At 40.0% G+C, this 27,569-nt stretch overlaps 1 long non-coding RNA gene across 2 annotated transcripts in view; it reads left to right on the forward strand.

The window, feature by feature from the left end:
- Positions 1-929: 929 nt before the first annotated feature.
- Positions 930-27,569, forward strand: part of LOC122466197 — a 32,104-nt gene continuing 5,464 nt past the window's right edge. For both annotated transcript variants that reach the window (XR_006291542.1, XR_006291541.1), the window contains exon 1: positions 930-1,246. This is a non-coding gene — a long non-coding RNA (uncharacterized LOC122466197). The remainder of the gene's footprint in view (positions 1,247-27,569) is intronic.

Here is a 27,569-nt window from a genome sequence, read left to right on the forward strand (position 1 = left end):
CACAGAGGCTATTTTACATAGTGCAATATTTTATGCACTGACAGTAAAGATACAAATATAACCATGGAAAAGTAAATATTCTTTGATATAATGGCTGGCTATTATATCATTCTGTACCAGCTTTATCCTCTTTAGCACATCACAAATCACACATTGCCATTGGGAGGCAAAGCCTAGCTTATGCTAGTTCTGCCTTGAGATGCAATCTCACTAGTCTCATACATACAAAGAAAACCCAGTCTTGCTAACATTCACATGACTAAAGTTCCTCACTTGCATTTTTTCCAGGAGTGGGCCCCAAATCAGCAAACATTTAAAGTGATATCCTTAGTAAGAATTCAGAAAGCTGCTCTCAAAGTCTGAGTAACAGCTAATTTCTCACAATATGTGGAATTGCACCTGATCTGTCACCATCCCACGTCTCACAATTGAAATGCCAAGGCTGCCAATTCTGTCCTTTTTACTAATAGTCAATAGCAAGTAGCGTGTCAGGAGGAGAAACAGAATGTCAGCTGGGAAGCAGTGACAGTACAAAGTGGAAATATTAGTAAATGTGCAGATTGGTTATTGTTAAGGTTAGCAATGCAATGAGGCCAGGAGACAAGCTAGATTGAAGGGGCATGGCGCAGCTGACAGAGGTAATGTGTCAGGCATGAGCAGCCCTATGCTGTAACAAATGACCTCTTAAACTGTCTGATAATATTTAAGGAAAAACTCAGTGTCTCTGACTGATTTTTCTTTCTAATCACTGTTCAATACAGAGCCTAGTGATAGGTAGACCTCAACATTTGCTGTAGAGATTGAACTGAATCAGAACCACAGATCCATAAACTGCCTTCACTTTAGTTACATTCAAGTCTGGATTGGAAATTCTCAGCTGAGTCCTATCCCTGAAATGCCATAAATCCAAACACCCCACCAAGCTCTTGCAATTCAGGGACATTCCCTAGTTTGAAGATTTGGTTCAATCACTTGAATTTCTCTAAACATCTGATGTGGAAATCATTATCTTGGTCAATTCTAGTACTTCCTGGGATTTCTCAGGCTGCGAAGAATGACAAAATTACCTCTCACGGAGCTTCTATACTTCTCATTCTGCTGCACTAAAGTGAGGAAGCCTAGAGACCTGCAAACATTGATTTCTGAAAAGGCAGAAAATATGATCTAGCAGTTAGAGCATAAGGCTGAGAATCATGAGATTGGGGTTCTATTCCTGGCACTGGTACAAAGTTGTTTTGTGACCTTGGTAAGTTATTTATCTATTTTCCTGTCTGTAAAACAGGTATAACGGCACTTAAGTGTCTCACACAGCAGAATACTATAAGAATACAAAGTGGACCTTATTTATTGAAAAATAAAGTTAAATTTCTTAAACTCTAAGAACAGGGCAGTTTTGGTTTGAAGTTCAAGTTTTGTGGCGAAGTTATAGGTGCAGTAACTTCTTTTCTCCAATGTGGTTCCAATGTCCCTTTAATAATGTAATTAAAATATTGGTTTATGTTGCATGCTGTAGGCAGATCAGCAAGGTTGGCACCTTTTCAATAAGAGTGCAAATGTTGTTTATGTTGCAGTAATGTCCTTATTGGAATTGCAAAGGAGGAGGATGGCAGGAGAGGTGAACAAAGTGAGAGTTTTGAATGATCTATTCATGCAGTATGCAAGATCCCCTTAAAGTGCTATACTTGTCAGAGCTGGCTGAATTACTTGGTGTGAACAAAATATTCAACACATTTAGGAAGTTTTCATTTACTAGATTATTCATAGATAATTTTTTCATGTCTAAATGAGGTTGAATAATATCTGGCTCAAATATTTTGTTTGAACATGAAAATATTCAAAATCACGTTTTTCATTATCTAACAGCTTTAGTGATCAATGAATTACTTTATAGATTCTTTAAAATATTACCTTAACTGAAATATTCAAGTACAATCTCTTAAAGTGCAGTTCTATGAGAAAAGTAGCTCATGAAAGCTTATGCTCAAATAAATTTGTTAGTCTCTAAGGTGCCACAAGTACTCCTGTTCTTTTTTCTAAAATATAGCTTTGTGTGATTTCATGTTCCTTGGCTCTTAATAGGCAGCTCACTGGCTTGTAAAGCAGCACCAGTGATACTTCAGAATCTACAAACTGAACACAGAGCTATATTCTTTTCTACCAAGGAATAACCCACACAGGGGAGTGGAAACTTTAGGAGTCAAGTCACTAACTTTACATAACTCTCCCCCCAGGGAGTGGGGTTTGTCACTCCAGGGATGAGACAAATAGTAGTTCAGATCACTGGAGATGTGCTAGAGAGAAGGAATGTCTGCTAAGGTACCTCTTGCCTCCGCACACCCTTGGATAGTACATCTTCTTCATGAATCATGGTTCCAGACTCCCCGGACTCCTGGCTTCTCTGGGATCCTGTAAGAGTGGGGAGAGGTTCCACAGTTTGGAGGGAGAAGCATCATAAATTACTGAAGATCTCAGTGGAGACCTGTACCTGCTGCTTCTGCAACACTCCAAACACAGATGTGCAGTGCAGCCTCACTTCAGCCTGCAGAAGTGAAAATAATTATATGTCTTAAACCCCCTACTCTGCAATGGGAGCTCCATGAGTTGAGTCCCATCCGTGTGCAGCCCCAGTGACTTCAATGGGACTATGTAGGCGCAAGAGGCTTCACTTGCACAAATTTGATTGCAAGATCAGGGTCTTGCATAGCAATTCACTGATCATAAGGGTGCTAAAAAATCCAGCTCACTCTTCAATAGCTGTGATGACTCTCCAGTGATAAGAGCTGTGACAATATATTTTTGTCTCAGTACTCATATCTCTACAGCAAGAAGATGCCATTTTATCAACATACTTTCCTGACTATAATGCTAAACTAGAATAGAATAGATCAAGATGTTTTCAAAGCAGCTCAGTTTTTTATAGCTGAAATACAATGCTTATCATTTGGAACTATCAGAATTGTCTGTTTTGTCTGTTTGTACCCATATGAATTGTATGCTGTAACTGATTAATATCTTTTAAAATAGATTTTGAGAGAAAGCTAATAGTAACTGTTAAAATGTGAGGAGGCAAGGGAGTTCTGAAGGGCCCTATCACTCGGTGCATCTTTCCTTTCAAAGAGCTGATCTCCATATCCGTATTTTGATAGCGTATTTCATAATGAATGCCAAATATCTCAGGAAATTTTAAATATAAATCAAAATATATCTATTAGTTCTTTGTTTTGCAAAAACCTAACTTGAGAAGAATCATATGTATATGGGTAACTCAATTAGTTACAATGGCTTTGCAAATATTTTCATCGTATTTTGGTATTAGGAGACACAGAACTTTTATATGAAGGCTGCATTAATTCTGCTCAGCTGTTCATCTAGCTATCTCACAAGATAAGAACTTGCCACACATGCAGAACAACTGTAAATGACTATTTACATGAGGTAATATTTTTATTGAAGTAACATCTGTTGGTGAGAGAGACAAGCTTTGAAAGCTGTCTCTCTCACCAACAGAAGTTGGTCTGGTAAAATGTTACCTCACCCACCTTGTCTCTCTAATATCCTGGGACCAACACCGCTACAACAACCTTGTATGCAACCTATTTACATGGTTTAACTAAACTGGCATTTCTGACTTCTTCTTGGGATCATTTTGTGGAAATGTGACATCTTTGACTCTTGAGTTCTTAATGGCAGAGATGATAGGAGTTTATCATAATGGTTTAAACACCAAAAAGGCTGCTATTTAAATACTAAATCTTATTCTTGTGATTGTATAAACCGAGTGGAAAATGGCCAGATCTGATACAGGTATCAAGAAGATAAAATGTTATGCCCCAACTGATTGAGGTCTGTGGGGTTCCACCTGGTCACAGCAGTCTGCCTGTTTGGTATCAATCCCATGCATGGGATTTATATATATATATATATATATATTACATTTATTCGTAGACTGATGCTTCTCCTATGCACCATGTTAGCTTTAGAATTCTACACGAAAAAGAGTGTAACCAGGTTTCTCCTAAAATGATAACGTTCTGCTCTGAGTAACCATGTGCAGATTAAGTTATTTTAAACAGAATTCTTCTTTCCTGGCCAGCCTTACATCGCACCCACCCTCTCAGACAATCAGGGCCGTCCTTAGGCATACACAGCTGCATAGGGCACCATGAAATTTGGGGCACCACCCTGACTGGCAGGCGCCCTAGCAGCTGCGTGCTGCATACGTGGCAGCACCAGCCCGGAGGACCAGCCCTATCCCTCGGCCGCCCCCACGCGGTCTGCGCCCACTGCAAGAGGCAGGGCCGTCCCTAGGGGGAGCCTGGACAACTCCCTCCGCCCCACCTCTTACCCTCCCACACCCCCCGCGCCCCGGTCTGCCCCCGGCCCACCCCCATTCCACCTCTTTCCCCCCCAGTGACCCCGCACTCATCCGGCAGCGTCGGGAAGCGGAGCAACCCGGCCCCAGCCTGCTCCACTCCGCCAGCTGCGGCGCTCCGCTTCCCCCTGCCGATGAGTGCGGGGAGCTTGGGGAAAGGACGCCCCCCGCACTCACTGGTGGCAGGAAACGGATTGATGCGGCCCCGGCCCCAGCCGTGTCACCCGGTGGGGTTGGGGAAAGGTCCCCCCGCACTCACCGGTAGCGGGAAGCGGAGCGCCGTGGCTGGGAGCTGGCAGAGTAGAGCTGGCTGGGGCCGGGCTGCTCCGCTTCCCGCCGCTGCTGGTGAGTGTGGGGGAGATCCCTTCCCCCAGGCCTCTTCCCCCGAGCGACATGGCTGGGGCTGCGACGAGGGGAGCGGAGCGGGCTGCTCCCGGCCCCCTGCTAATCCCGTGGGCCACTCTGGGTCTGTGGGGCCCCCAAAAGTGCCCCCCCCCAGCTCCTGCCTCCCAGACTCTGGGGCCCCACACAGCAGCCCCCCCTCCCCCGCGCAGGGGGGGCTGAGTAGGGCATCCACATGGCTAGGGCGGCCCTGCAGACAATCCCTTTCAGATGCTTCCGATTGAGTACCCGACCACAAATGCACTGAGTCACTGAACATTTGAAAATCTTGGCCTTGGTGTCAAGAAAAGAGGCTTTTTTGCTGCCTGCGTTACCGAAGACCAAATTCTTAGATTTGTATAACTTCCTGACAGTCATGGGACACAGCTTTTCTTCTTCTACAGATCGCTTGTTTTGATGCACTGCACTTAATAAGTAACTGAAAGATTTAGGGGGAAATAGAATAGATATTGGAGAGAACTTACTTTCTGTGCTGGATATAGTAATCAAATGAGTTAATCATTTCAGAATCTGTTATTCATATGTATGAAAAAAATAGAATATCAACATTTATTTCCTTTCTTCTTAACTCGGAGAAGAAAACTTAGAATTATATTGCCCCCTGTTGTTGCAGTGCAACCACTGCTTGAATTAAAGTGTAATATGCAAAAACATTCCCCCCACTCATGGTACCACACAGACTATATACAAGTTCCAAAAACACTTCTGATCTTTTAATACAAACTTTAGAGCTTTCGTTAAAAATTCTTTAACTTTTCAGGATCAACAGTGTTTAGATAACGGACTACCTGATTGCCCCTTTGGGACAGAAACTGGCTTGCAGTTTGAGAAATTAGAGGCCAGGTTGGTGTTCTTTTGAAAATGTAGCTCTGTAAGTCCTCTCCCCCCCCTCCCCCATCTTAAATGTGGTTTCTGTCAAATATTTTTAAATCCTATATACTATTTGCATTGTTGTACATCAGTACCACTTATTATGGGATATGTAAACTAATTAGTGTAAAGTAGAAAGCCACTTTCTGATTAAGAAAAAGCATATTTTTCAAAACAGATGAGTTATTTGTAGAGATGGCAGAATTAGATTTTTTTCAAAAATAATTTTGTCAGATAATGTTTTTAAAGCATTTGATATTGATTTAAATGTTCAGTTACAGGAAATTACGGGGGGAGTTCAGATCATTAATGACAGATGAGATTAAAAAGGTTAAATTTTTATAACTGTTAAAACACAAATTGTCAACATCAAACTTATATCAAACTCTAAGTTCTCATGCAGCATTTTTCTTACTTTGCCTGTCTGTTTTATAGTTATTGATGGAAATATTTATTAGTTTGGGTGTATATGGTGAAACAGTTTACTGACACCAATAAAATTCTAAACCTTCCAAGTTTAGTTATTTGATATGTTGCTTCTAAATGGCCCAGTATCTGTATCACAAACAAGATATCAAGTGCCTATACAGCCCTAAATTACAAGGGGTGAAATCCCACTCCACTGAATTAAATGGCAAAGCTCCTACTGACTTCAGTGGGACCAGGATTTCGCCCAAGGAGCCTATGATCTTATAGCAGTGTAAAGCAAGAGTAACTGCAATAAAGCTGAATTTGTGAGGTAAGAATTAGGTCCAAGAAACATTTAGATTTGTCTGCTGCATGGGGGTAGAAGAGGGAAACAAGTGTTTGGGAGCTGTGAAATATGAAGTCACAAATGATTTCCATATCAACTCTTAAATTGTTGTACTTAGACTTGGAAGGATTAGATTTTTATTGGTAAATGTTTTTTACCCTATAAACAGAAACCAATGAAACTATTTCCATTGATAATCAAAATTTACAGATGGACAACATAAGAAAAATGCTGCTTGTGAACTTATTAGAGTTTGATTTAAGGCTAACATTTTTACATTGATAGTTTGTGTTTTAATGGTTATAAAGTTGTAACTTTGAGTCTCAAGATTTGTTGTAATTGAATAATTGTCTGATTTGTCCCCTTACCCCCATAATTTCTCACAACTGTGAACATTTAAATTGATACTATTAATGCTTTGTCAATTATTTTAAAAAAATTCTGCCAAGTGTAGCCATAGCCAAGAAGTACATATTGCATGCTTATTATAGATGCTGTAAGGTCTTGCCCCTGTATTACAGTAGCCCCTGAGATCAGGAACTCCTTGTGCTTCATGTTGTACATATACGTAGTCCATGCCCTGAAGATTTTACAATCTAAATAGATTACCAATGAAATAGTATTTTACCCTCACTCTCTGTGCCTTCTAAAGATCATTTCCAAAGATCAAACAACTAAGATTTCCTGAGTGCCAGTACAGCACCTTCACTCTGTTGCCAAATGAATTTCCATGAAGCTACAACATAGTCAGATTGCATCTGTTGTATCCATGCAGGCTGCAGAATTAAATTTACATTCTTTCTCTCCTTCCAATTTTGCCCATCTTCCAAGTGTCAAATCTTTTATCAAACTGCAATTAACAGCAAACCACTGTGACTGGTTGTGGTACCTCAGTTAAATATTTACCCAGTGAGAATGTCTTTAAAAACATTTGCAAAACACTCAATAAAGATCAGTCACTGATCTGTTAATGCTATGACTGAAGGGTGTGAATGGTCTCAATAAGATCTAGTGCTTTACTGATAGTTCCTAGAAAGATAAAAGAGCACACAGGGACCTCACCTGCTATCTTCTGTCACAATTCAGGGCAACTTCACCTGTATTCCCCCTCCCTGGTCCACCTGCTCTAGGTTCTTAGCTCTTCAGCTGTCACCTCTCTTGGGCAGAGTTCAATATAGTTCTTCAATCATCTAGACCTTATATCACATCTGCCTTCTAAAGAGCTTACATACAATCATGGCACACAGTAATACTCAATATAGCATGGTCTCCAATACAATTAGGATACTTCAGGAAATTGACAGGTTTCAGAGTAACAGCCGTGTTAGTCTGTATTCGCAAAAAGAAAAGGAGTACTTGTGGCACCTTAGAGACTAACCAATTTATTTGAGCAAAAGCTTATGCTCAAATAAATTGGTTAGTCTCTAAGGTGCCACAAGTACTCCTTTTTTCAGGAAATTGCCATCTCTCTCACACTTCCCACTTTGCGCAAGGTTTTTCAAAAGCCCCCAAGACTATGTAGAAGAATAGTGCTTCAGCTACATTCCTCTCCCATCCCCCAGATCCCACTGAAAGCCACCCCATTGGCCTGGGCTCTGCACTGCAAGGGAAGTGGAGAGAGTTGCAGGGAGGGGTCAGGGAGGAATACGAGACTCTGGCACTGTGTCTTTACGGAGCCCACAAATCTGGGAGGTACTGCTGGCTGCAATAGCAGTATTTCTCCCTCGATGACTGCTGGCATCACTGCGCCTGAGGGGGGATCAGTCACTGGCAAGTACTATAGCTCTCTGTAAAAGAGAGAGATCCATATGTAATAATACCTCGTTCTTATGTAGCATTGTTCATCTTTAGATCTCAAAGCACTTTCCAAAGGAAGTCAGCATCATCACCCCTTCCCGTCTACTGATAGGGAAACTGACCCACAGGCAGGGAAATGACTTGCCCAAGGTCACCCAGCAGATGCATGATAGAGGTGGGAATTCCAGCAAGATCTCTTGAGTCCCAGAGCCTTATGCATTAGGCTACAGTTAGCAGGAGTTCCATCTACTAGCACATAAGAATCTGTATCGTTGTCTGCAAGTCAGTAGGTTCAAAAATACCTGTTGTTGCTAACATGTAATGCAGGTGGCTTTCAGCATTCAGCTCATAGCAGTAGGATCCCCAGGGCATTATGGCTCCTAAAATGGGAACTGCATAAAGGCTCTGAGCTGCTGTGAAGATGCTTCTGCTTGTTGTAAAGATCCTGGGACATCTACACATTAGGGGCCAGTGCTCCTGCTAGTTTATTAGGGAGGAGAGAAATAGACGTGGTGGTCTCTGCATTAAAACGGGGGGTTGTATTTCACAACAAAATTACTTTTCTTTATACATTACATAAAATAGCAACACCAACCTGCTGTAAGCTGTAGCCAGCACACTCTGTTTAGCCCCTATGCTGTCCAGGCCCCATCTTCCCATATAGAGGATAACTTTTGATCTTTATAGCCACACCCATATCCTTGTATGAAAAAGACAGCTACTCCACACAATAGGGCATGTAGAGCAAAGGGCAGTTTGTCCTTGTTATTCAGAGGTAACTGAATGTGTGATAAACCCACATTAGCACACATTCCAAGAATTGCAGTTGTGGTTTGAATGCATAACCAGACAGGAGACTTTCAGTGCTGGTAGGTTTTTATTTTTATTCTATATAGTATACCAGGGATGTAAATGTAATCTTGTTTAAATTAACTAAAATTTTATAGAAAAAAGAGGGGTCACCTGTTTCTCCCACGATCAGGGCCATAGGACCATGACTGCCAAAGACTACAGAACTTCAAAAAACTTAAGGCTTCAGCCTTTATTCCAAATAAATTTAGTATCTGTTGATCTCAATATCAATGATAAAGATGCTGTAGCTTTTTAATATAACCTCTTGTGGAAGAAGGACACACAGCACCAAGTTGTGCAGAGATGGAGAGCTGAAAACCATATTTACTTGTGTCTCCAGGCTCTGAGTTTAGCTGATCTGTCGTAGATGAGCCCTTCTGAGTTCACAGGAGATGAGCTGGTGCTCACACTAGTGAAGAGATGTGTTCTGGCATCAGTATGACCACTACCCTTTTACACAGGCAGTGCTAGGAACAAGCTGTATTTCTGGTATAGGGTGAATCTTGTCTATAGCAGATAACTAATTTGGCACACACTGGGCTTGACAGATGGGAAGGAGGGAGACTTCTTTCTCTTTACTCAGGACTTCTCTGAGATACTAAGTGGGAAGGTTGATTCCTTAGGCTCCAGAGAGTTTGACTGTGCTGGAGTATATCCGAGAGGATTCATAGACCATTTCAACAGCTCTTGTGCTCATAAACCCAATGACAACTCAAGTTGTAAGGGAGTTGGACTCAGGTGGGACAATAGCATTAGACACATATGCTTGGTTTAAAACATTGCAGGCACCCTCTGTAGCAGAGACCAGCTGTTACTGCCATTCTACAGACCTAAGTGCAGGAAGGTACAAGTAACTCATAAAATATGTGACAACCATAGCTGCACAAGACTTAATGGGATTTTCTTTAATTGGGGTGTGAGGAATGAAAACCAAACTACAGTTAACATATATTATGAACAGTATGCAATAGCTATTTTCCTCCTGCTCATTGTTGCTGAATAAAATCCAACCGAGCTGTGAGGCAGAGCAGAATTTTCAGGTTAGGGTCTTTTGACAGACCTGATTTGCACTGGAGTAGAAAACGTTAGGAGACTTAATTTTTTTTCCTTTCCTCTTTTGCAGAAGAGGATTGTTAGATGGCTACAGATGTGGATATAAGACAGATTCATTAACTGTCCTGTGAGCTTTACATTCAGTTTTCTTGACACAGTCATATCAGCTAATTGTAGTGACAGGGACAATGAAACATGAGTAGAAAAGCTCATGTTTGGGGATTATAGAAGTGGAAAAACCTGTAACCACTCCCCTCAAGAACCTGAACCCAGGATTTGAGTCTCAGCATCACTTTGCTGGCACCAAATATCTGCAAAACCCAGAGCTTAATTTGTGCCAGGGCTTGCAGGGGCTCAGCTGTAGCACCTCTTTTGTGAGTGACATGCAAGGCATGAGCTCACACATGTGGAGTGTAGAAGGTCACCCTGTGGGAGGATGCCATTGTTATTGCTTCAGCCCCAGCAATTTTTTATAAATTAAGCATTGTTCATCTCCTGGTGTTTGTTGGTCAATCTAGAAGATAACCTCTTATCAGTTACTCTGTTTCAAGTTGCTAGGTAAGTCTATGCTGAAGATCCCAACACTGCTAATGAACCATGTGGGAGTCAATATTTTTTCATATGCTGTAACTCTTATTTTCCTGTTTGCTTTTTTAAAAAATGTAGGAAATTAGCAGCAAAATAATACATTAAAAGAACGTTAAGATTGCAAAATGAAGCACTCAAAAGTTAGGAAAAGCAAGAATTAGGGTTCAGGGTGGGAAATATAACCCTGGATGGATATCACTTGTATTAAGTTATGTCCATCCAGTGCACTGAATGAGGCAGAGGTCTCGTGGAAAAAATAGTATGTGATCATGTAATTAAAAATTACATCATAATGCATAAACACAAAGGGCCAAATAAGGTTGCAGTTATAAGTGCTTATAACTGGCATTTCCTAACCTTTCAATGCTTCACTTTGCAACCTTAATGTTCTGTTTTTGAATTGTACAGTAGCATCCTGATTGTGCCTCCATAGTACTGAGCACTATAGATACACAAAAATAAGAGATGCTCCTTGCCTCAAAGTTTATTTTCTATCATGACTATCCTAATTCACCAGAATCTTTTGTTGCCATTTTAAAAAAAAAAACACCTCCATCCAACCTAGTTTATAGCCCATGTGTTTGTTCTTGGTCCTGACAACCTGTGTATTATTATTTTGTCTGTCTTGGCTATTTCAACTGTAAACTCTTTGGGGCAGGCCTATATTTTCTGATGTATCTGTGCCCACCACAGTGTGGGCCTGATCCTTTTTTGGGACCCAACCAGGATATGAACAATAATAATAACCAAAGAAAGATGTAGTCTGTTTCTGTAAATAGCCTCTGTAATTGTGGGAAGAAGTTTGTTCCCCTTCTGTGTCAGTATTTAAATGCTTGAGGAAAATCCTTCTCCAGTGAAAGAGCTGGCATCTTTCTCACCTAGAAAGGGACCAGCAAATGGGTATGGCCTCCTGAGCCTCCTAAGTCATCATCCCTTACATTCTCAAACATCAGCAGAGATGGATGACTGATTTATGGTTGAATTTTTTTAATAAAAGATGGCCATTTTTACTGCAAATGTAACTTTTGTGGATAATTTTCACTTTTGAAATATTCTTGAAAAAACTAGACAATTTCGGTATAAGATTCTGAGAAAAATTGTTTTTGTCAGAAAATAGTATTTTCTGAGCTGGGTTGACCAGCACTGTGTGAAGCATACTGCTGCCACCTGGAGGAAGAGCCTCAGGACTGCCATGACATTTTTGACAGGAAAAAGTCTAAACTAATTATTCTGGCTTTATCATTTCTATGATATCAAAACATTACATTAGTTCAATTTAGTTTTGACTTTTACATTATATTATTAAATTTAATAGGGCATTAAAATGTTATATTGTTTTGACATTGTTTCAATAATGTTTTGATTTCTCCAAATTGAATTTTTTTCAGAATTTTCACTTTTCAGTAAATTTCAGCTTTTCATTCAGATTTTGAAAGATGACTTTGAAATGTCACAATTTCCAACAGAACTTTCTGTTTCTAGCCAGCTCTGTTTGCCACTATCCGTGTTCCCTCACTACCGCTAGGAATGTGAAGGGAGAGTAGTGCAGCCTGTGCCCCCTTTACAGCTCAGGACACAGATGTATGGCTCAAGTGGTCTATCGCCGGCTAGATGAAAAACAAAAACAAAAAACAGTATCTTTGGACTGTATTCCATAAAATCCTATTTCCCTTTGCATTTTATTGAATACGTATAATCCAGAAGTGACTCTCATATTTCATGACACTTCTCTTAAACAAGAATCCAGAATAGAAGACCACTTTAATTAGCAGCCTTTAATAAGGTTAGGAGCCATACTTCTAGCACTGGACAAAATTGATCCTTCCATTGTCAAAGAATTACAGAGGATTCCAAAATCTTATTTTTAATCCATTTGATCTCTTTTGAAAATGTATTGAATGTGATCTTATCTTTCATTACACCATAGAGACTCTAACACACTAGCATGAAAGTTAAAACTGTGGGTCATTTTTTCTCTAGCACTCTTGTCCAGAATTTATTTACATTGTCAGATCCCAGAACATCTCAATTTAAGTTCCCTGCTGTGTGGAATTGTCAGTCTATACTGAAGAAGCAATGCCCATTCTACACATTCTCTCAGGTGTCTCATATAACCAGTTCAGGTTCTTAATGTGTCATCATAAAACTAGCTACCTCAAATTGCTATATTCACCTATTTATTACATCCAATGCCCTCCATATAGCTGCTTTTGTAAGAAAAGAACTTGTCAACAGTTCTGTTTCCCTTTAAATAAAAACTCAGAAGCAAAACTGGCATCTCTACTGCTTTCTAGCTTGAAATAAAATATATGGCCGTTACATAGTGCTTGGCACTTTCAAGGTGGTTTTCAAAAGTTGACTAATTAACCCTCACAGCACTCAATGAAATAGGATTAACTCATTTTTTCAGATGAGGAACCTGAGACATGGGGAGGATCAATGCCTTATCCAAGGCTACACAGCAAGTTAGTGGCAGAACCAGGATTAGAATTCAAAAGTCCTTTGTTTCCAGTCCCATATTCATTCTTCTACATCATGACTAAACAATTGCTCCATTCTATTCTTTCTTTCATCCTTTACTAATGAACACATACTAGGGAGCAAATCCTCACCTCTCTCTCACAGGATCCCAAACAAAGTGGAGCAGGTTCAGTTCCATAGCTCCAAAGGAAACCAATGCTTTAGGGGCTCTCTGTAAAGCCAGGTTTGGAGGGTGGGGAATAGGACTGGGGCCAATAAATCCACTATTGCTCACTATTCAGTGGTGGGGCCTACTGAGGCCTCCTTAGTACAGTTGCAGCTGTGGAGTCTCTGCTGCTGCTCTGTGGCCTCAATGACTCTTACTTTCTCTGCATCGAACTCCACTGTCTTGGGGGGAGGGGAGCATTTGGAGCACATCAGTGCCCTTTCTCGCTGTAGTTTTAGATAACAGCACCTTTCTCCTTCCTACATATTCATTACAGGGTTGTTCAGTGGGATGAAAGGACACTAGTGATTTCTTCACTGTCAAATTACGTAACTCAGTTGTTCAGCTGGGACTTATTACTATACAGGGACATGGTCAAACAGCCAATTGGTATTAAAATGTCACAAATACTTGGTGTGTGAGTCCATACTTAATGGATCTATTGAAATGCAGGCATCACAGGATTGTGTAGATGATACATAGTATGGGGGGGGGGGGAGGGGGAGAATAACCTCCATTTAAGAAAAGGAAACAGTAATTCTGTGGGAGGGGGAGGGCACTGATTCTAAATATTGAATCTCCAACTTTGTATACAATCAAGGCATCCATAATGGGTCAAACGCAGCTCTCATCGAAGCATGTGCAACTCCCAATGAAGTCAATATCTGAAGTCACTGGGTGTTGTGTCAGCTTACTCCAAGAATGGCCAGAACTGTGCAAAAAGATACTAGCTACAGAGGCCTCATGCAGCTCAGTGAGCAAAATTAAGTGTTTCTTTAATCTGAAGTACAGAGCTTAACATTCATAGTTTCTTCTTCCACATCAGCCTTCCTAGTCAGTCTATGTGCTCCTTATTTCCACCATCTTGTCTGATATCCTGTTAAAGCTACTTCAGTGGTGTTGCTTATAACCCCAGTCCACTGAACTGTGGCATTAATCCAAGGGCTCAGTCCAATGAAATGCTGAGTACCCTAAGCAAATCTGGTGAGAACTAAAGATGCTCAGCACTTTTCACTAATGTTAACACTTCACACAGCTGGTATTAAGAGGCGCTCACCTTAGTCCTTAGTGTAGTTGCTGTATATGGCAGAAATTATAATGTAGAACATGAAGCTATGAAATCTGTAATAAGAAAGCTATGCTGGAATGAGAAGCATATATATTTTTCTATGAATAATTACAGATTGAATATGCAGCATACATTTTAGTAGCACACACGTTAGTGTAGCTTCTACAAAAACCATCTGCTCTGTAGTAATGAGGTCTGCTTTCTGTGCTGTACCTACTTCTTATTTGGGCATAAAAGTAGATCATGTGAGCAGGCTTGTGGGTATCCCTCTGTCTCCTCACAAGTGATCTACAAGATAGCAACTCGTACACTGGTTTGTCTCCTATTAAAACATAATTATTCTAAAAGAAACCCAGCATATCCCTCTCCAATGTTTGATTTTTTTATAAAGGATATTAAAAATATAATCTCCTAGAAAAAGCCTATTACTCAGCTAAAGCAAACAAAACCCAACTCAGCCAAGGATGACATTACTTTAACAACACTCATGGAATGCAGAAACTATAAATTGTTTGGGTTTTTAAGGACACAGAGGTTTACTAGAGATGTGGATCAGAATAAGTCCCCAATTAAATGTACCACATTAAATCTATCCTGCATACATTACTTTGTTTGTGTTAATAATATGGCACTTTTACATGATCTTCCAGTGGTCTAGTATGATGCTGTGGTCAAAAGGGCCAATGCAATCCTTCGATGAATAAACTGGATCTTGAGTAGAAGTAGAGAGGTTATTTCACCTCTGAATTTGGGACTGGTGTGACCACTGCTGGACTATTGTGTCCCGTTCCTGTGTCAACAATTCAAGCAGGATATTGATAAATTGAAGACGCTTCTGAGAAAAGCCACACGAATTATTAAAGATTTAAAAAACATTACTTATAGTGATAGACTCAAGGAGCTCTAGCTATTTAGCTTAACAAAGAGAAGATTGACAGACTTACAGTTTATAAGTACCTATATGGGGAACAAATATTTAATGGGCTCTTCAATCTATCAGACAAAGGTATAACATGAACCAATGGTTGGAAGTTGAAGTTAGACAAATTCTGATTGGAAATAACATACATTTTTAACAGTGAGGGTACTTAACACTGGAACAATTTACCAAGGGGCATGTTGGATTCTCCATCACTGACCATTTTAAAATCAAGATTGGATTTTTTTTTCTACAGCATATGCTCTAACAATTATTCTGGGGAAATTCCATAGCTTGTGTTATACAGGAGGTAAGACTAAATGATCAAATGGTCCTTTCTATGAATTATTGGTCATATTCTTCTATCAGTTACACTGTTGTTAATCCAGAGTAACTCCAATAAATCCATGGAGAAACTCCCAGTGTTCAGATTAAGAGTGTGTGTCTCTATGGCATTTTCCCACACCATCTGCCATTTTCCCTCACCTCCTTATTCCAGATTTACAACAACGTAACTGAGAGCAGAACTTGGCCCTGTATCTACCATTTGTTATAATCTATTCACTTAAGATATTATAAGCATTGCAATAAATATCATATTTCTGTGCCATTGAAAATATTGTTCTGAAATGGATGTGCCTATGTGAACTGAACCCACATTTGAATTTTCTATTCATAACTGAAATCCAGACTTCCTGAGCCGCATCAGAGACTTTAATTCATCTATAGTTTCCTTATTCCATCTTTGATATATTGCTCTCTTACTTTCTTGTTGCACATGTTCATTGTCTAACTGCTTCTTCATTCAAACCAACCAAAGAAAACATCTCTGGACATTTTCACATTTCTGGAAATCCCAACACAGTTTCATTGGTGTAAATGAGAGTGGAACTTGGACCACAATGCATAAGAGAGTAGGTCACTGTGGCTATAACTAGTTATACACTTGTGGACAGCAATTTTAGGTGGTGAGTTGTTTGTCATCATACTGTCTGTCGGAGGAACTCGAAGCTCATTCCATTACATAAAACTCTTGACAACTATCTGATAGACAGGAGTGGAAAGGGCAAACTCATATGAATTTTATCTCACTTACCAATTACCATTTTTCAAAGGGCAGGTTTAATGTATTAAGGGACATTCTTAAAATAGATTCTATATTGGCACTAATTATTATAAAAGGGTGATTGATAGTGAGGTTCATATGCATTATTTCCGGAAAGGCCAAATTTTTTTCCTTGCCAAATGCTGGTACTCATATGCCAGTATTTGTAAAAAGGGAAAGAGATCTTTATATATTTTCAAGGCCACAGAAGATTCATAAAGGCATGTTGCATCACTGTGATAGCTAAGCAGTCTAAACATTGCTGACAATATTAATGTAACAATACTAATATAAGGACATTTTACAACTAAAATTACAAAGCACCTAAAACATGAGAATGACAATTGCCAGCTGTAAGCTCCCCAAATAACAGAGGATTCAATCACCCTCTTTTCTGGGAGCTCCAGAAATGATTTTGCCTAATAAAATCAGAGTGCCAGGAAAGAAAAATATCATTTTAACATAATCAAAGCCAAAATATTTCACATTTATATAAAAATTAATTCCTACAGGTCTCCATCACCCCTCCCTTGGCATTCTGTGACACAGTACCTCATCAATGCCTAACAATGACTTCATACTTCCCAGTACTAAAGTAACATTTCATGCACTTTGCCATAACACCGATACTCTACAGAAATGTATTAATGTTGCCAAGGTCTGAGTGAAGGTTTTGCAGTATAGTGCAACTGTGAGGAATACAGGGTGTGTATTCTGACCCTACACATGTTCTGAGTGTAAAGCCAGGTTTGGAGGGGGGAATAGGACTGGGGCCAATAAATCCACTATTGCTCACTATTCAGTGGTGGGGCCTACTGAAGCCTCCTTAGTATATTTGCAGCTGTGGAGTCTCTGCTGCTGCTCTGTGGCCTCAATGACTCTTACTTTCTCTGCATCAAATGCCACTATCTTGGGGGGAGGGGCGCATTTGGAGCACATCAGTGATAATCTATAAACACATAATCTTAAAAAGTAGGCTCCAGAGCTGATTTTGTATAACCCAGCTGCATAACTACAGCTGCAGCCATTTGTGACCTTCATTTCTAGTCAATTTATAAATCTGTTTCAGGTAACCATTTCAATTAATCCTTTGTTCATTTTTTCCTCTAAGAACACTATGAAGAACAGATCTTCAGGGTTGCTGCAGGAAGCAAGCTGAGCTCTCTCCTCCCCTCAGACTCCAATTCCAGTCTCAGGAAGGAGCAGAAAGAGCATGGCAGCTTTGTTCTCTCCTCCCCCTCCCTTCCTGTGAGCAACATGGATGGCTCCTCCCCTCCCCTCCCACTCCCTGAAATACCTGTCCTGGCAAGGGGGAAGAGAAGACTCCACTGCTATACACCCCTCAGATATGGGAGAGGGGACTGAAGAATGCAGGTGCAAAGTGGAGGTTGGGAGGGGGCAGAATGGACTGGGTGCTGAAGGAGACAATGAATGCGTAGCTGCAGCAATGAGCAGATATGGGGGTGATGATAGACCCCCCTCCCCATTTCTATACACACTGTGTTTTAGAGCATTTTAAGCACTGGCTCCCATACCACAAGTAGGAGGGGACAGAGAACTGGAAGGAAGAGGAGAAGTCAAGTGGGAATAAAGAAGGAAGGACATTTGTAGTACAGGGCAGATGTAAAAGGAAGATAATTTGTAAAAGAGAGGGAACAAGGGGCTAAAGGACAAGAGGGATGAAAAGAAAAGTAGTGGGGAAGAATATATGTGCTCCACTTCAGAGTTCAGGATCCCATATGGAAGCTCTGACAGACTGAAGGGTATGGTGTCTTCTGTGCGTTACTTGCTAACCTGAAGATGTATTATTGCACAAGACTGTGTCGATTGTCTCTTTGAAGCCTGTGTAGATTATGTCCACTGCTTCATCCCTATCTGCTGCCTGCATTCTCCTCACAGTAAGACAGATTTATATTCTTATTCTTCTCAAATGGATGCATCAATCTCTGTCAAGTTGCCTGTCTGAGATTAAAAACCTGCATATCTCGGAACTGGTTTAAACTAATGCTGATAAATGTGAAGTATTGTGGCCATCTGGCATCAACTTATGGTCACTCTGTTCTAACTTGAAATTTCATCAAATGGCAGTTCTTTTCTGTCTTTCCAAAATATTCACAGTCTGGACTCTATGGATTTAGCGTCACTGTTCACATAATTCCTGTAAGTGATTTTTGTGTCACCAAATTTGTCCACAAAACTCATTTACATCAGCTTCTGTTCAGATCCTCCTCAGGCATGCAAAAATCCAGTTTTTCTGGAAATGTGTCTATCTTTTCCTCTGCCATAGAACTGAACTAAAGAAGTTCACTGAAACACAGATTCATAGATATTTAGGTCAGAAGGGACCATTATGATCATCTAGTCTGACCTCCTGCACAACGCAGGCCACAGAATTTCACCCACCACTCCTACAAAAAAAAAAAACCTCACACCTATATCTGTGCTATTGAAGTCCTCAAATCGTAGTTTAAAGACTTCAAGGAGCAGAGAATCCTCCAGCAAGTGACCCGTGCCCCATGCTACAGAGGAAGGCGAAAAACCTCCAGGGCCTCTTCCAATCTGCCCTGGAGGAAAATTCCTTCCCAACCCCAAATATGGCGATCAGCTATACCCTGAGCATATGGGCAAGATTCATCAGCCAGATACTACAGAAAATTATTTCCTGGGTAACTCGGATCTCACCCCATCTAATAGCCCATCACAGGCCATTGGGTCTATTTGCCATGAATATTTAATTACCAGAACCATGTTATCCCATCATACCATCTCCTCCATAAACTTATCGAGTTTAATCTTAAAGCCAGATAGATCTTTTGCCCCCACTGCTTCCCTCGGAAGGCTATTCCAAAACTTCACTCCTCTGATAGTTAAAAACCTTCATCTAATTTCTAGTCTAAATTTCCTAGTGGCCAGTTTATATCCATTTGTTCTTGTGTCCACATTGGTACTGAGCTTAAATAATTCCTCTCCCTCTCCGGTATTTATCCCTCTGATATATTTATAGAGAGCAATCATATCTTCCCTCAACCTTTTTTAGTTAGGCTAAACAAGCCAAGCTCCCTGAGTCTCCTTTCATAAGACAAGTTTTCCATTCCTCGGATCATCCTAGTAGCCCTTCTCTGTACCTGTTCCAGTTTGAATTCATCCTTCTTAAACATGGGAGACCAGAACTGCACACAGTATTCCAGGTGAAGTCTCACCAGTGCCTTGTATAACGGTACTAAAACCTCCTTATCCCTACTGGAAATACCTCTCCTGATGCATCCCAAGACCGTAGCTTTTTTCACAGCCATATCACATTGGCGGCTCATAGTCATCCTATGATCAACCAATACTCCAAGGTCCTTTTCCTCCTCCGTTACTTCTAATTGATGCGTCCCTAGTTTATAACTAAAATTCTTGTTATTAATCCCTAAATGCATGTCCTTACACTTCTCACTATTAAATTTCATCCTATTATTATTACTCCAGTTTACAAGGTCATGCAGATCCTCCTGTAGGGTATCCCTATCCTTCTCTAAATTGGCAATACCTCCCAGCTTTGTATCATCCGCAAATTTTATTAGCACACTCCCACTTTTTGTGCCAAGGTCAGTAATAAAAAGATTAAATAAGATTGGTCCCAAAACCGATCCTTGAGGAACTCCACTGGTAACCTCCCTCCAGCCTGACAGTTCACCTTTCAGTAGGACCCGTTGTAGTCTCCCCTTTAACCAATTTCTTATCCACCTTTCAATTTTCCCATTGATCCCCATCTTATCCAATTTAACTAATAATTCCCCATGTGGCACGGTATCAAATGCCTTACTAAAATCTAGGTAAATTAGATCCACTGCGTTTCCTTTGTCTAAAAAATCTGTTACTTTCTCAAAAAAGGAGATCAGGTTGGTTTGGCACGATCTACCTTTTGTAAAACCATGTTGTATTTTGTCCCATTTACCATTGACTTCAATGTCCTTAACTACCTTCTCCTTCAAAATTTTTTCCAAGACCTTGCATACTACAGATGTCAAACTAACAGGCCTATAATTACCCGGATCACTTTTTTTCCCTTTCTTAAAAATAGGAACTATGTTAGCAATTCTCCAATCATACGGTACAACCCCTGAATTTACAGATTCATTAAATTCTTGCTAATGGGCTTGCAATTTCCTGTGCCAATTCCTTTAATATTCTTGGATGAAGATTATCTGGCCCCCCCGATTTAGTCCCATTAAGCTGTTTGAGTTTCGCTTCTACCTCAAATATGGTAATGTCTACCTCCATATCCTCATTCCCATTTGTCATGCTACCATTATCCCTAAGATCCCTTTAGTCTTATTAAAGACTGAGGCAAAGTATTTGTTTAGATATTGGGCCATGCCTAGATTATCCTTGACCTCCACTCCATCCTCAGTGTTTAGCGGTCCTACTTCTTCTTTCTTTGTTTTCTTCTTATTTATATGACTATAGAACCTTTTACTATTGGTTTTAATTCCCTTTGCAACGTCCAACTCTACTTGACTTTTAGCCTGTCTCACTTTATCCCTACATGTTCTGACCTCAATAAGGTAGCTTTCCTTGCTGATCCCTCCCTTCTTCCACTCCCTATATGCTTTCTGCTTTTTCTTAATCACCTCTCTGAGATGCTTGCTCATCCAGCTTGGTCTACAACTCCTGCCTATGAATTTTTTCCCCTTACTTGGGATGCAGGTTTCCAATAGCTTCTGCAGCTTTGATTTAAAATTATCCCAGGCCTCCTCTACCTTTAGATCCATAAATTCTTCAGTCCAATCCACTTCCCTAACTAATTTCCTTAATTTTTGAAAGTCAGCCCTTTTGAAATCAAAAACCCTAGCTGCAGATTTATTTTTATTAATCCTTCCATTCAGTTTGAACTGAATTCACCCATGATCACTTGAGCCAAGATTATCCCCTACAACCATTTCTTCTATGAAGTCCTCACTACTCACCAAAACCAAATCTAAAATGGCATCCCCTCTAGTCGGTTCAGCAACTACTTGCTGAAGGAATCCATCAGCTATCGCATCTAGGAAAATCTGAGCCCTATTATTATCACTAGCACTCGTCCTCCAGTCTATATCTGGGAAGTTAAAGTCTCCCATGATCACACAGTTTCCATTAGTATTTACTTTATTAAAAACATTAAAAAGGGCTCTATCCATATCCAAATTAGATCCCGGCGGTCTATAGCACACCCCAAGCACTATCCCAGGGGAGGCTCTAATAGTTTTCTTCCCCAATTTAATTTTTGCCCAGACGGACTCAGTCATAGCCATTTCATCGCTTCTTATTTCTTTACATTCTATCTCATCATTGATATACAGTGCTACTCCACCACCTTTACCTTTATTTCGGTCTTTCCTAAACAATACATATCCTTCAATACCTGTAGTCCAGTCATGACTACTATTCCACCATGTTTCTATTATCCCTATAATATCTGGTTTCACTTCCTGCACCAGTAGCTCTAGTTCCTCCATTTTGTTACCTAGGCTGCTCGCATTAGTGTACAAACATCTTAATTTTTGCTGTTTGGCCTCACTCACATTCTGTACCCTATTAGGCACAGTCATTTTACTACCAGTATAACCTATTAGACTTGTATCTACACTGGCCTTCCTCCTGCCCATGGCTGTATCCACTCTTACTTCATTTTCTTTCCTTTCAATGCTAAATTCTGGCGTGGAGATTACCTGGACATCTCCCAACCATCTCCCCCTAATTCCTAGTTTAAAGCTCTCTTAATCAGTTGTGCCAGCCTCCATCCTAAAAGTCTATTTCCTTCCCTACTCAGATGAAGTCCATCCCAAGAGAACTGTCCTCTATCCATGAATGCCTCCCAGTGGCCATACATCCCAAAGCCCTCCTTATAGCACCACTGCCTAAGCCATCTGTTGATAGTGATAATCTTGTCACACCTTTGTTGCCCTTCTCTAGGAACAGGCAGAATCCCACTAAAGATCACCTGAGCCTCAATTTCCTTAAGCGTCTTCCCCAGCCTAGCATAGTCTCCCTTAATACTTTCCAGCGAGAATCTAGCCGTATCATTTGTTCCCACATGAAGGATAATTAGGGGATTCTTTCCCGCTCCCTTTAGAATCCTTTTCAACCTCAGGTCTACATCCCATATCTTAGCACCTGGAAGACAGCACACCCTCCTATTCTCTGGATCAGCTCTGGTTACAGGCCTATCTATTCCTCTCAGTAAAGAGTCCCCAATCACATAGACATGCGTTTTTCTGGTGATGGTGCTATTCTCCAGTCTATCCCCTGTTCCCTCTGGCTGCAAGTTCTTTCCATTCCTATTCTCCTTTGTAATCCTCTTTAACCCATCCTGTATCCTCCTGGGGCTCATATTTGGTGTAATCTCCATGAACTCTTTCCCTTTTCCTATAGGACTAGCTGCTCTTCTCTTCTTCCTTGCCCTTCCACCTTCAGTGACTACCTGCTGAGCCCCTTCTTCATTTTCCAACTCTGCATACCTATTCTTAAGCTCTATTTCTCCTTCACTAGCCTTGGTCCTTTTAGTCACATGCTTCCACTGACCACTTTCCTCACCCAGTCTCCCCTCAGAATTCCCCAGTCCTGCTTCCATCTGCAAGTCTGAGCTTTTCCCTTCAGATACCTCATGTCTTTGCTCCATAATCTGCTCAAACCCCTTCCTAAACTCTACCAGACTTTCCACCTGCATCTCCAAACCTCGGATCTTTTCCTCCATCAGCTCTATCAGATGGCACTTCATGCAGACAAAACTCTTACCAGGTGCCCCCTCCAGGACCATATACATACCGCAGCTTCCACATCCAGTCATCCTCATTGTGTCTTCCGCTACATGGGTCACTCCCACTGCTACCTCTGTCTCTGTCATAGCCTTGCCACCTAAATCCTGTTAATCTGGGAAACACAAACCACACCAAAACACCACCACCCACAGCAAACAACAAGCACCACAAGACAAACTCCCACTCAAACTCCCCTGTTTGCTAGCTCCTGTGCCGCTGCAGCTGTCTGTGCCGCTGCCTGACCGTGTGTATCTCATTCCCCTTTAGGGGCTGGTCTGTCACATGCTAACAGCCTACTACCTACTACCAGCTAATGAAACTACTCCTTTAGCTTAAATGGTGGTGGCCTCTGCTTTGGAAATGAAGACCCTGGGATCAAATCCCACAGATGACCTAGGCAAAAATCTGGGCTACAAGCCTTCCAGGGTTCCTGGGTACATACTGAAGTTGCTAGCCTGTGCTGAAGTCTCTACCATAATGTCTGCACTTCTACTGTTTAAAGATAGGATGGGGGTATGTCTACCCAGGCTACAATCACACTTTTCACTTGCAGTGGACACATACCTGTAGGTGCCTAAATGGGAGCAGGACTTTTTTTGAAAATCTGATCCTAACAATGAGTGCTAAGCACCTTTTGAAAATCTGGTGTTTAGGTTTTAGGAGGGAGAGTCTTAAAGGCACAAGTAACATTCAGAAATGGAAAGTCAGAACACAACTAGAACATCATTTTCTGTTATTAATTGAGAGACTTTAAAATTGTATCAGTAGGACACTGAATAGTATAACACTTTTTATGCCATAGTTCATTTCAAGGTGTACAAATAGAGATACTGGTTGCCTGGAAGATTTTAGTTTGATGGATAGCTCCTTTTCCAGCTCAATGTTGTACCTTTCATTTTCTTTGTTTTCTCTGGATGTAATTACAATCACAAAATCTAATCAGAATGTTGATCTAACAAGTTAACTGCAATATTGTTAAAATGATGCCTACAGAATCTAATAAGAGATTGCCATAGCAAATCTAACACTGTCATTCAATCTAAAGGCAAAACAAATAAAAAATCCAAATGTTGTCAGTTACACCAGTGTTTAGAATGAATAGGAAAAAGTCAATATTTTATTAAAAATAGACAGTATTTGTCAAATTACGCAAGAAATATAACTTAGGGGGCAGATCCTCAGCTGCTGTAAATTGTCATAACTCTGTTGGCCACATAGACAATTTACACGGACTACTCACAACACTGAGGTTCTCCCCCGTGAACTTTAAGCTGGGCAAATAATGGGGACGTTTTTAATGCATAACTTATTAACAATGATAAAATTCATCGAATAGTGTGGACCTCTAGTTTCATAGATCTTTAATATTTGTTGCAAAGCTTGGAAGTATATTGCTAGAGCTACTTATCAATCAAGAAGTTTGCAACTTCTTGTGCCTGCAATTCCTTGCAGAGCCAGGGAGAAGTAGAAACGTTTATGTTCTCAAGGTGGTTTCTGAACCTTTCATTCTTGCATCTAGATCATAGTCAATGCCTCTTCTCTTCAGAGCCTTCATAGACTATGAAATCAGCAGTTTAAAAAGACTTTCTCAGCACCAGTAGTACATTGGAACTAGGACACATAATCAATCTTCAGACCCCCAGTGAATGTGCTAACGGTTTTTTTGTGCTCATCCAAAGGATTAGTGTCTTTGGTAAGTCTCGCTGTGTGATAATGCTACACAAGTTGCCCATATTTCCATTTTAAATTCCTTTTTTATAAAATATACAGTATTTATTTCTTTACTCAGCCAAGTACATTTTCCAGTAAAATCTCAGCTTGTTAGATTCAGTTTAAGGATATGCTCAGCATGGTATTATTAGAAATAAAACTGGCAAGGTTTATTTTAATACGTCTCAAAGGTTCAGCTAAAAAGAAAAGGGGAAAAAAAAGCAATCACTCTACTAGTACAGTTTTGATTAGACATAAGGGAAACACATGGAATATTGTATAACAAAGCTAAGAATGCTGATTCTATCTTAACAAGCTAGCAGTGGCTTGATCACTGATAAGCGGTGAGAGGTATTTACTCTGGATTTTTTTTAATCCCTTCTAGTGCCCTAATCACTCTTGAATTCATAATTGGGTTTATGAGTATTTTTTTGCTCTTCCGCATGCCACACTGTGCCCTCCCACTGTTTCTCATTGCTTCCAGCCATTTTCCTGAGATCCCAAAATGTCCTTAATCTCTTCCAGTCACTTTATTAGTCTCCCTTGGTAGCCTTTCTCATAGAGAGCTCTTGACAGCTCTCATCAATTCTGGATACTTCAATTAATTGTGCCAGCATCTCTCCTATCTTCTGGCTGCTTCAGTTAGCACCTTCTGCTAGTCTTTTAGATCCTCCAGCAAAGTGACAGTTGTGATGTTAACAGCTCAGTGACATAAATGCAGTGAGAGTGTTCAGATAGTCTCGGAGAAAAATCTTTGTTTTAAACAGAGTTAGGCTTGAGAATAGATTTCTATAACTTTTTTTTTTGCAAATCTTTTGGACTTTTTCATATGAGGAAATGGGTTAAAATTATGGCTGTCAAGCGATTAAAAAAATCAATTGTGATTAATCATGTGATTAAAAAATTAACTGTGATTAATTGCGCTATTAAATAATAATAGAATACCATTTACTTAAATATTTTTGGATGTTTTCTACATTTTCAAATATATTGATTTCAATTACAACACAGAATACAAAGCGTACAGTGCTCATTTTATCTTTATTTATTGAATACAAATATTTGCACTGTAAAAAAACAAAAGAAATAGTATTTTTCTATTCACCTAATACAAGTACTCCAGTGCAATCTCTTTTTCATGAAAAAGTTGAACTTACAAATGTAGAATTATGTACAAAATAAACCTGCATTCAAAAATAAAACAATGTAAAACTTTACAGCCTACAAGTCCAATCAGTCCTATTTCTTGTTCAGCCAATTGCTCAGACAAACAAGTTTGTTTACATTTGCAGAAGATAATGCTGCCTGCTTCTTGTTTACGATGTCACTGAAAGTGAGAACAGGTGTTTGCATGGCATTGTTGTAGCCAGCATCACAAGATATTTACATGCCAGATGCGCTAACGATTCATATATCCCTTGATGTTTCAACCACCATTCCAGAGGACATGCGTCCATGCTGATGACAGGTTCTGCTTGATAACAGTCCTGAGCAGTGCAGACCATCGCATGTCCATTTTCATCATCTGAGTCAGATGCCACCAGCAGAAGGCTGATGTTCTTTTTTTGTTGGTTTGGGTTGTGTAGTTTCTGCAGCAGAGTGCTTCTCTTTTAAGACTTCTGAAAGCATGCTCCATGCCTCATCCCTCTCAGATTTTGGAAGGCACTTCAGATTCTTAAATCTTGGGTCAAGTGCTGTAGCTATCTTCAGAAATTTCACATTGATAGCTTCTTTGCATTTTGTCAAATTTGCAGTGAAAGTGTTCTTAAAACGAACATGTACTGGGTCATCAGATAAGACTACTATATCATGAAATATAAGGCAGAATGTGGGTAAAACCACAGAGCAGGAGACATACAATTCTCCCCCATGGAGTTCAGTCACAAATTTAATTAATGCATTATTTTTTTTAACAAGCGTCATCAGCATGGAAGCATGTCCTCTGAAACAATGGCCAAAGCATGAAGAAGCATATGAAACTTGAGCGCATCTGGCATGTAAAGGTCTTGCAACGCCAACTACAACAGTGCCATGCGAATGCCTGTTTTAACTTTCAGGTGACATTGTAATTAAGAAGTGGGCAGCATTATCTCCCATAAATGTAAACAAACTTGTTTGTCTTAGTGATTGGCTGAAAAAGAAGTAGGACTGAGTGGACTTGTAGACTCTAAAGTTTGATGTTGTTTTGTTTTTGAGTGCAGTTATGTAGCAAAAAAAATTCATTTGTAAGTTGCACTTTCACAATAGATTGCACTACAATACTTGTATGAGATGAATTGAAAAAAACTTATCATTTTTACCGTGCAAATATCTGTAATAAAAAAAGTAAAGTGAGCACTGTTCAATTTGTATTCTAAGTTGTAATTGAAATCAATATATTTGAAAATGTAGAAAAACATCCAAAATTATTTAATAAACAATAGAATACCAATTGAAATTTAACAGTGCGATTAATCACAATTAATTTTTTTTGAGTTAACTGCAATTTGACAGCCCTAGTTAAAATCAATGGAGATTAAAACAGCAAACCTTTATTTTTGATTTATGGAAGTATATAATAGTCTCAATGAGCTAGATGAGGGACTTAGGCTGAGCTCTTTTTTTTAA

Source organism: Chelonia mydas, chromosome 1, assembly GCF_015237465.2.
Source record: "Chelonia mydas isolate rCheMyd1 chromosome 1, rCheMyd1.pri.v2, whole genome shotgun sequence".
Classification (NCBI taxonomy): domain Eukaryota; kingdom Metazoa; phylum Chordata; order Testudines; family Cheloniidae; genus Chelonia; species Chelonia mydas.